A 10,846-nucleotide genomic window follows, 5' to 3' on the forward strand; every position below is an offset into this window, starting at 1 on the left:
AAAACATGATGTCACAGTAAATAACTGCTTTTGTCTTTAACACATAAACATAAGAACTGTATTAAGGTTATTAGCAGGTTTAGCTGTATACACATATAAGGCTATACTAGCAACCTAGGGCAGGTCTTAGCTGGCCAGCTACAGACCTATCCAATGGATAGGTTATCAGTATCTGATCGGTGGGGTTCCGATACTCGGGAAGACACCAGCGCTCCTGTGAGAGCCACGGCCTGCTCGCAGCTTACCAAACACAGCACCTTACATTGTATAGTGGATGTGCTTTGTATCGCGCTTAGCCTCATTCACTTCTATGGGGCAGAGCTGCGCCTAGGCCATTTGACCGATGAACATGGCCTAGGTAAAGCAGTAAGAAGGTTGCGGCGCTACTGCAAGTGTTGCTGCCTTCTCAAACAGCTGATCGACGGGGGGTCCCTGGTGTCGGACCCCACTGATCAGATACTGATGACCTATCCAGAGGATAGGTCATCAGTATCTGTAATTTCAGTCCCTGTAATTTCTGCTTTCTTTGTAATGCACCTCAGCCTCACCAATAGCAGCATCTGATGATACATGAGAATATTGCTTGTTTTTATTTTGTATATTTTGTTGAGTGCTCATCAGGAAAGAGGCGTTTAAGGGTACTTTCACACTCACGGCAGGATGGATCCGACAGGCTGTGCACCCTGTCGGATCCGTCCTGCCGCTATTTCACTGTGCCGCCGGACCGCCGCTCCATCCCCATTGACTATCATGGGGACGGGGGCGGAGCTCCGGTGCAGCACAGCAGTGCACAGCGAAAGGCTGCCGGACTAAAAGTACTGCATGTCTGACTTTTTAGTCCGACGGCCTCTCACCGCGAACTGCCATGCTGTGCCGGAGGTCTGCCCCCGTCCTCATTATAGTCAATGGGGACGGAGCGGCGGTCCGGTGGCACGGTGAAATAAGGGCAGGACGGATCCGACAGGGTGCACAGCCTGCCGGATCCGTCCTGCCACTAGTGTGAAAGTACCATAACTGATATCTTTTCTCTTACCAGAGTAAAGTATTTGCTACAATTATAGTGATTACGAACAATAACAAATATTTTTAACCTTTTTAGAACAAAAAAAAAGAATAGTTTTTAGTAGCTTTGGTAAAATGACTGAATAAAGCACGTACCATAGTGATTCTAGACGATACCGATTCCAATGTTTAACTGCTAACCAGCTCAGAATAACTGCAGTCGTAATCTCATTCACAATCATTTGGTCACCGGCCAGGTCGTTACAGTGAGCCAAACCAATGTTCAGTTTGTGGAACCATTCGTGGTCAATATGATTTTTGCAGCATAGGCATATACCTGCTGAAGGATCTCATCTGTAGATGAGTGCATAGCTGCAATAAAGAGATACAGTGGTCCCTCAAGATACAATGTCCTCGGGATATAAGATTTTCCACTTACAATGGTCTTTCCTGGCCATTGTAAGTTGAAATTAGACGCAACATACAATGCCTCAGACTCAGATCCAACCAATCAACATGGCCTTTTTTTGGGGTTAAAATACCTGTATTTGATGTGTAGTAGCTCCTCTTTATAGTACAGTGAGGTACTACGTGTTCTGTACTGCCCTCTGTCTGTGCCAGGATGAGCTGCTTACTTGGATTTTATTTTTCTGGTACATTATGTACTGTACAGGACCCTGAAGAAGCGCCTATCCTCATCATAGATAGTGATTTACAGATTTCAGCATCTTTTCTGTTACATTTAAAGGGGCACTGACAGGCCACTAGAGCATATAAAGTGACATATATTCTTCTATTGGTCTTAATATGCTTAATTAAACTGTATGATTATCACCCCTCGCTGCCTTTCCTTTACTTAGTGTTTTTATCAATATACAAATTACCTTACTTTGTGCCCAAGGGGCTGTCCCTCCTTCAGTTGTGTGCCCAGCCACGCCCCAACTGCCGTCTCCTAGTGCCGCCCAGTTCATTAGTATTCACTGCACTGGGCGGCTTTTTTTTCTCCAGACACGGTGAAATTCTGCGCATGCCCAGTACTATCTTACTGGCATCAGCCTCATCTTGTCGCTTCGTGCCTGGGCCGGATAAGGTCCCCGGCACCCTCCAGCTCCAGTAGAAGATAGTACTGGGCATGCGCAGGATTTCACTGCATCGGGAGAAAAAAAAAGCCGCCCAGTGCAGTGAATACTAAGGAGCTGGGTGGCACTAGGAGACGGCAGTTGGGGCGCGGCTGGGCACACAACTGAAGGAGGGGCAGCCCCTTGGGCACAAAGTAAGGTCATTTGCATATTGATAAAAACACTTTTTATAAGTAAAGGAAAGGCAGCGAGGGGTGATAATAGTATAGTTTAATTAAGCATATTAAGACCAAGAATATATGTCACTTTATATGCTCTAACGGCCTGTCAGTGTCCCTTTAAGGACTTGCTTTATTTGTCTTAGTTTTTTGCTTATTTTTCTTAAATCTTCATTTTCTCTTATCTTGAGATGACATTGTGGGGCTTTGGAACCCATTATTAGTTCTCCATAGAGATATGGACTCAAGTTACAATGGCTTCAACATACAGTGTCTGTCCTGGACCAATTAATAACTGACCACTAAGCGACCACTGTGTTAGTTAGAAGAAGGCAAGAGCAACCAAGTAAATACAACCTTGTATTGTTTGTGTAGTACTCTAGACCTAGGGGTATCTGTAATGTTTTATAATATTGTAAATAGTTTGCATTGTTATGTATTATATTTTTGTATGTTTGGCCGTATCTACCAGGACGTGAGTGGCAGTGGTTGGCAAGGAATAGGGCTAACCACTCTGTTCCTTCGCTCTTGGTAAGAGTGAACTGGTCCTGCTTCCTGCCAGGAGGGGGGAGTTCCTGAGCAGCCTTAGGAAGGAGAGCAAGCACACACCTGAGCTCCTGCTCCTAAGAGTGCAGAGTGACCAGCTGAGACCAGCATAAAAGACACTGCTGTGAGGTGAGGGACTACGGCTAAGACACCCATCACCCAGAATACTACTAGGCCAGTACAATACTAGTGATAAGTAGCAGCTGTTCAACCTGCCTTCATATTCTTTACTGCTGCTGCTTTGTAATTAGTAAAAGAGACTGTTCTACGTTTACTTGTGGCCTAATTCTTCACAACTGCATTTCCACTGAACCCATCCTCAGGGAGCAATGGCCCGAGGGAGTACACTTTATTAGGGCCACTACCACTCCTAACTTCTGCAGCGGCTCCTCCAGGCCTGGTGCATTTGTATCAGGCTTGTGGGCCATACCATCTGTAGATGTGTGTAGGAAAACAAAAATAAATATATGGCAGAGCACAGTTGTTGCATCCCCTACATGTGAATGTTTAGGACTTTGTGTATCTATAGAAAAACACAGACGACAAACACATTGTAGGTGGGGGCTTTGTTAGGCTCTGCTAATCTACTAAATTAGGCAACAAAACTCAAGAGCGTAATATGGGAACAAGGTCAGAATTAAGATCAAGTCAGGCTTTGTAATCAGGAACAAGAGCCGGGTGACACCAATATAAAGCTTTATTCCATGTGTACACCACACTCATACTGTGACTGCACCATATGCATTGCTCTGTACTGTGACATCACTGTACACATCATACTTATACTCTGACACTCCTTGTCTACAGCGTGTAATCTTCCTGTGCTTTGGCATCACTTTGTGCCACATTCCTGTATTGGGGCATCACCGTGTACATTATGTCTCTGTTTTCATTATTCCATCTCAGCCACATCATTCTGCTCATTATGCAGGGGCGGATTGGGAACTCAAGTGGCCCTGGAAAAAAGGTAAAAGTGGCCCCATGTTGTAGGTGGAGCCAAACTGTCAGAAGGCGTGGCCAAGTCAAGAAAGCGAGGTCAGCAAACTGTTAGGCCAGCTACAAATACAGCCTTGTATACTTTCGAGTAGCAGACTTTCATGCTAAATTCTTACACAGATCCCATATTAGGCTGAGGTAAGATCAGTTTATTTTTCCATTCTTCTGATCCATCAAACGAACAGGAAAATAAAATAAAAATAATGGATCCATGGATTGTGTCAGAGAAAACTGATCCATTGACTTGCATTGTGGGTCATGACGGATCCGTCTTGCTCCGCATCCCATGACGGAAAGAAAACTGCAGCTTGCTGCGGTTTGCTCTCCGGTATGAGAACGCAACTAAACGGAGCGGAATTCATTTTGAAGCATTCCGCGTTCTGTTCAGTTACATTTTGCCCCCATTGACAATGAACGGGGACAAAACTGAAGCGTTTTTTTTCCGGTATTGAGCCCCTATGACAAATCTCTATACTGGAAAATAGAAACACTAGTGTGAAAGTAGCCTTATTGGTAAAGGTTGCAGCTCTGTCAGCGCACGGTGTGGGCGGGCAGGAGGCTCTCACACATCGAACGCCAGTGCGGTCATTACCTTACACATTGTATGATAATAACAGCACACTGGGCACAGCAGGGCCAGCGCCAGTACTGTGTATTACAGGCGGTAACACACAATGCTAGCCTCTGCTGTCATTATCATGCACAGTGTATGATAATGACTGAGAGCAGGAGAGCCGGCGGCTTGTGATGTGTATTGGAGCGGGCTGCTGAAGATCGAGCTCTGCCGTCCCCCTACCTAGTAAAAGGCAATTGGCCCACAGGGAGTTTCCCCGTTAAGGTGCATTGCCAATCTGTCCCTGCTTCAGTGACATCACTGTGTTCATTATGGCTCTTCAGTGACATCACTGTGTTCATTATGGTTCTTCAGTGACATCACTGTGTTCATTATGGTTCTTCAGTGACATCACTGTGTTCATTATGGTTCTTCAGTGACTTCACTGTGTTCATTATGGTTCTTCAGTGACATCACTGTGTTCATTATGCCTCTTCAGTGACATCACTGTGTTCATTATGCCTCTTCAGTGACATCACTGTGTTCATTATGCCTCTTCAGTGACATCACTGTGTTCATTATGCTTCTTCAGTGACATCACTGTGTTCATTATGGTTCTTCAGTGACTTCACTGTGTTCATTATGGTTCTTCAGTGACATCACTGTGTTCATTATGGTTCTTCAGTGACATCACTGTGTTCATTATGCCTCTTCAGTGACATCACTGTGTTCATTATGCCTCTTCAGTGACATCACTGTGTTCATTATGGTTCTTCAGTGACTTCACTGTGTTCATTATGCCTCTTCAGTGACATCACTGTGTTCATTATGCCTCTTCAGTGACATCACTGTGTTCATTATGCCTCTTCAGTGACATCACTGTGTTCATTATGCTTCTTCAGTGACATCACTGTGTTCATTATGGCTCTTCAGTGACATCACTGTGTTCATTATGGTTCTTCAGTGACTTCACTGTGTTCATTATGGTTCTTCAGTGACATCACTGTGTTCATTATGGCTCTTCAGTGACATCACTGTGTTCATTATGGTTCTTCAGTGACATCACTGTGTTCATTATGGTTCTTCAGTGATATCACTGTGTTCATTATGGTTCTTCAGTGACTTCACTGTGTTCATTATGGTTCTTCAGTGACTTCACTGTGTTCATTATGGTTCTTCAGTGATATCACTGTGTTCATTATGGTACTTCAGTGACATCACTGTGTTCATTATGGTTCTTCAGTGACATCACTGTGTTCATTATGGTTCTTCAGTGACTTCACTGTGTTCATTATGGTTCTTCAGTGACATCACTGTGTTCATTATGGTTCTTCAGTGACATCACTGTGTTCATTATGGTTTTTCAGTGACATCACTGTGTTCATTATGGTTCTTCAGTGACATCACTGTGTTCATTATGCCTTTTCAGTGACATCACTTTGTTAATTATGCCCCTTCAGTGACTTCGCTATGTTCATCATGCCTCTGCAGTGACATCACTTTGTTAATTATGCCCCTTCAGTCAGGCCCGTCGCTACCCAACAGGCAAAACAAGCAATTGCTTGGGGCCCCGAGCTGACCCGGGGCCAAGCAGAGCTGAGTAACTCAGAAGATCCGATGGTATAGTCTAACCCCCAGGCGTTCCCATGGTGATGGGGACGCTTGCCTGCGGGTTAGAATATACCATCGGATCTGAGTTTTACAAGCTCAGTGAGATCGTAAAAACTCAAATCCGATGGTATATTCTAACCCCCAGGCGTTCCCATGGTGACGGAGACGCTTGCCTGGGGGTTAGAATATACAGACAGGGCCACGCCGCTCACAGCAGTATATTTATAAACTAATCAGTAACTACTTTAACTTTAATCATTGCTCATTGCTGAGCTCTTTACTTGGATTATTTGGATATCTTACTTTGTCTTAGCTCCGGTAATAGCAGGCAGTAAAGTAAAGTAAAGAGCTCAGCAATGAGCAATGATTAAAGTTAAAGTAGTTACTGATTAGTTTATAAATATACTGCTGTGAGCGTCGGGGAAGGGGATCTGTGGATGGCACTGTAGGGGGATCTGTGGATGGCAGTGCCATCCACAGATCCCCCTACAGTGCCATCCACAGATCCCCCCCCTCCCCTAAACAGTGGATCTGAGGGGGGATCTGTGGAAGGCACTGTTTAGGGGGGGATCTGTGGATGGCACTGTTTAGGGGGGATCTGTGGATGGCACTGTTTAGGGGGGATCTGTGAATGGCATTGTTTAGGGGAGGGGGGATCTGTGGATGGCACTGTTTAGGGGAGGGGGGATCTGTGGATGGCACTGTTTAGGGGAGGAGGGATCTGTGGATGGCACTGTTTAGGGGGGAGATCTGTGGATGGCACTGTTTAGGGGGGAGATCTGTGGATGGCACTGTTTAGGGGAGGGGGATCTGTGGATGGCACTGTTTAGGGGGGGATCTGTGGATGGCACTGTTTAGGGGAGGGGGGATCTGTGGATGGCACTGTTTAGGGGGGGAGATCTGTGGATGGCACTGTTTAGGGGAGGGGGGATCTGTGGATGGCACTGTTTAGGGGGGAGATCTGTGGATGGCACTGTTTAGGGGGGATCTGTGGATGGCACTGTTTAGGGGGGATCTGTGGATGGCACTGTTTAGGGGGGATCTGTGGATGGCACTGTTTAGGGGAGGGGGGATCTGTGGATGGCACTGTTTAGGGGGGATCTGTGGATGGCACTGTTTAGGGGGGATCTGTGAATGGCACTGTTTAGGGGGGAGATCTGTGGATGGCACTGTTTAGGGGGAGATCTGTGGATGGCACTGTTTAGGGGGGAGATCTGTGGATGGCACTGTTTAGGGGGGAGATCTGTGGATGGCACTGTTTAGGGGGGAGATCTGTGGATGGCACTGTTTAGGGGGGATCTGTGGATGGCACTGTTTAGGGGAGGGGGATCTGTGGATGACACTGTTCAAATTTCATGCACATTAAATGCAACAGCAGTATTTGCACTGTAAACCTTCTTTTTTTATTTATATAAAGTGTGGGTGAACTTCAACTGTATGGCTATACTGTGGTTCCTGTAGGCTTTGCGTGCGTAAGGTGTGGAGGGGGGGGGGGGGCCCTCCATGTCTATTTTGCTTGGGGCCCCCAAATTCCTTCAAACGGCCCTGCCTTCAGTGTTACAACCCATGCTAATTGCTCTGTTATCACCTGGTCTGCTGCATCTTCCTTCACCAATGTCCATGCTAGACATGCACCCTGTATGTACTTACACCCTATACCTAAGCTCTTATTCTAAAATTTGAATCATGAAAACTTTTTGGGCTTGCTTTTACAGGGAGGGGGCCCTTGGGATATAAACCTGTGATTTGTACCTGCACCCTTAAAACCCTTCGGGCTTATCTTTTCAGGGAAGGGGCACTTGGGGTATAGACCTGTGATCTTGTACCTGCACCAGGGGCGTAACTAGAAGTGACTGGGCCCCACAGCAAATTTTTGTAAGGGCCCCCCTCAGCGCGCTTCGACCATAAGGGCATATGGTCGTGTGCATGGGCCCTTATTCATTTTTTTTTTGTTTGGTGTGTGCGTGTGAGTGTTGGGGAGGAGTGGGGGGGGGGTTTATGGTCACCAAAACCATGTTTTTAGTATTTTTTATATTTTAAAAGGGAAGACTTTTTTGTTTTGTTTATTTATTTATCTTTATATAAAACATTGGCAAGGGGGGTGATAATGTCTTTAGCTTGCAGTACATGGCAGCCTCCCCTTTCTGCCCGCAGTTCTGCCATGTACTAGTGGTTATTATGGCACATATAAGCGCACACCCTCTGCATATATAAGAGCAATAAAATAAGCAGTAGTAGATGGCAGAACAGCAAGCAGGGCGGCACAGGTCAGGGCGGCACAGACAAGGGCCGGAGGGAGGGGGGCACAGACAAGGGCCGGGGGGGGCACAGATAAGGGCCAGGGGCTGCACTGAAAGGGCCAGGGAGGTGCACACAGGGGCCAGTACGCAGACAAAGGCAGGGGGCACAGATAAGGGCCAGGGGCCAGGGAGGCGCAGACAATGGCTAGAAATGTATGGGCCCCAGCCCCAGCCAGAGCAAATTTATGAATGCCCAGAGCAACTTCCCCATAACCCCTCCCTCAGCAGCGGCTTGTAAGACTCCTACACTCTCCACACAACGTCGGATGTCCCACTCACTCAGTATGTATGCCCCTTAGTACCCCCAAACAGTAGTTATGCTCCATTATTTCCCCTTTACAGTAGTTATGCTCCCAGGCCCAGCATCCCTTATTGCCCCCACGCCACACAGTAAAATGTTATTATTATTCCCCATTAGTGTCCACACACTAGTTATGCCAATCAATGAATGCCCATTGCCCCTTTATTGCCCCAGCCCCCACAGAGTAGCCATATTCCATTAGTACCCAACCTCAGTCAGTCACAAAGACAAAGTAGTTACAAGTTCAACTTACTAGCTACCACACTCTGGCTCTGGGCTGGCTGGGCGCTGGACTGCTGGTGCTGGACCTGACATGGATGTGGTGCTGCTCTCAGTGCTCTGCCTCTTCTTCTCTACTGCTGCCGCCTGCGCAGCTCCTCCTGTCCTCCTGGCTGCTTCGGGGCCGCAGACTTCGCTGCGCAGACAAGGGGCCCGGCGCCCAGCGTGTGTGTGAAAGTTTATTTTCAACTTGATTAATGATTCGATTCTCATTCTTCACAGCAGGCGCAGCGGCGGCCGCCCCCCCCCCCCCCCCAATGTGATCGGATCGGATCATGATCTTTCATCTTTCTATTCTTACTGTCTCCAGTCTCCTGAAGTCTGCGCAGCGCGCAGACTGTATTAAGCCCGCCCACATACTGATGGTTAAGAGCAGAGCAGGGAGCGGCAGGCGGCAGCAGTAAGTGACAGGAGGCGCAGACTTCAGGAGACTGGAGACAGTAAGAATAGAAAGATGAAAGATCATGATCCGATCCGATCACATGGGGGGGGGGCCCGGCCGCCGCCGCCGCTGCGCCTGCTGTGCCTGCTGTGAAGAATGAGAATCGAATCATTAATCAAGTTGAAAATAAACTTTCACACACACGCTGGGCGCCGGGCCCCTTGGCAGCCCGGGCCCCGAAGCAGCCGCTTCCCCTGCTTCCCTGGTAGTTACGCCACTGACCTGCACCCTGCACCCTGAAAATATCATGTTTCCTGTACCATTGTACCTGGATATGTATCCTGTACCTCGGTATGGAGGACTGAAGAAAAATGTCCAGCAAAGGCAATCTTCTAAAACTTCAGTTTATTAATATCCATTACAAATACAATTCCATGAGTGACACCAACAGAACGTTCTACGCTTTTTGAACCACTGGGTTCTTAATCATGACCTGAACGTATGATTTCATTTGTTATATATATACAGTATATATTAAATAATATGTTCAGGTCATGATTAAGAACCCAGTGGTTCGAAAAGCGTAGAACGTTCTGTTGATGTCACTCATGGAATTGTATTTTTACTGGATATTAATAAGCGGAAGCTTTAGAAGATTGCCTTTGCTGACATTCTTCTTCATTTCCTACTCTGGGAGTCTGTGCAAGGTTTTCCATTAGTGTGGTGAGAGTGTGCATTCATCTATTTTCAATATGGAGGACATGCTGTATTCCGTGTCCATTAGTGAGAGTCTATTCTGATATTTGTCACTAAACGTCACCTCATTCTGCAGCATTGCAAGGGTTACTTCTTTAGTCACTGTGTGCAGCTGCTAGGCTGCTTCTAATGTGTTAATAAGCTTACGTTATATATGCCATGCTGTTTGCCTAATTCTACGCCTTAGTGTCAATGTTATTTACTGTGTGCTGGCCTGTTATCTGTCTCATATGTTCCTGATAGCAGCCTGACTGGTCTTCTGCTACTCCTAGGTAAGCCTTGGTTGTTCCTGGTCAAGTCTGTTCCTGATGCCAACCAGCATCCCAGTTTTATCTGTTCCTGATGCCAGCTAGCCTGCCTGCTATATTTGTCCCTGATCAAGTCTGTTCCTGATGGTAGCCTCACTGGTTATCTATTAGTCCTAGCAAAGCCACAGTGGTTCCTGGTCAAGTCTGTTCTGGATTTCCGCCAGCTTGTCTTCTGTATCTGTTCCTAATCAGGTCTATTCCTGATGGTAGCCAGACTGGTCTTCTCCTACTCCTAGCCAAGACATGTTGGTTTCTGGTCCCTGCAGTGGGATGAAAGAGGAGAGGATGATGCAAAGCTCTCCATGTGTCTCCATCAATGTTAAAGGGTTTCTACCACCAGATTTGGTCCTATTTAGCTGACTGACACTAGCGACATGCTAGTGTCAGCAGTCCATAACAGTGTTCTTACTTATCATCTGTCTGCTGCCGTTCACCTTAAAAACATACTTTTTATAGATATGCTAATGAGCCCCTAGGTGCTATGTGGGCGTCATTAGTACCTAGAGGGCTCCGTC

This window comes from Bufo gargarizans, chromosome 3 (genome assembly GCF_014858855.1).
Source record: "Bufo gargarizans isolate SCDJY-AF-19 chromosome 3, ASM1485885v1, whole genome shotgun sequence".
Lineage (NCBI taxonomy): Eukaryota > Metazoa > Chordata > Amphibia > Anura > Bufonidae > Bufo > Bufo gargarizans.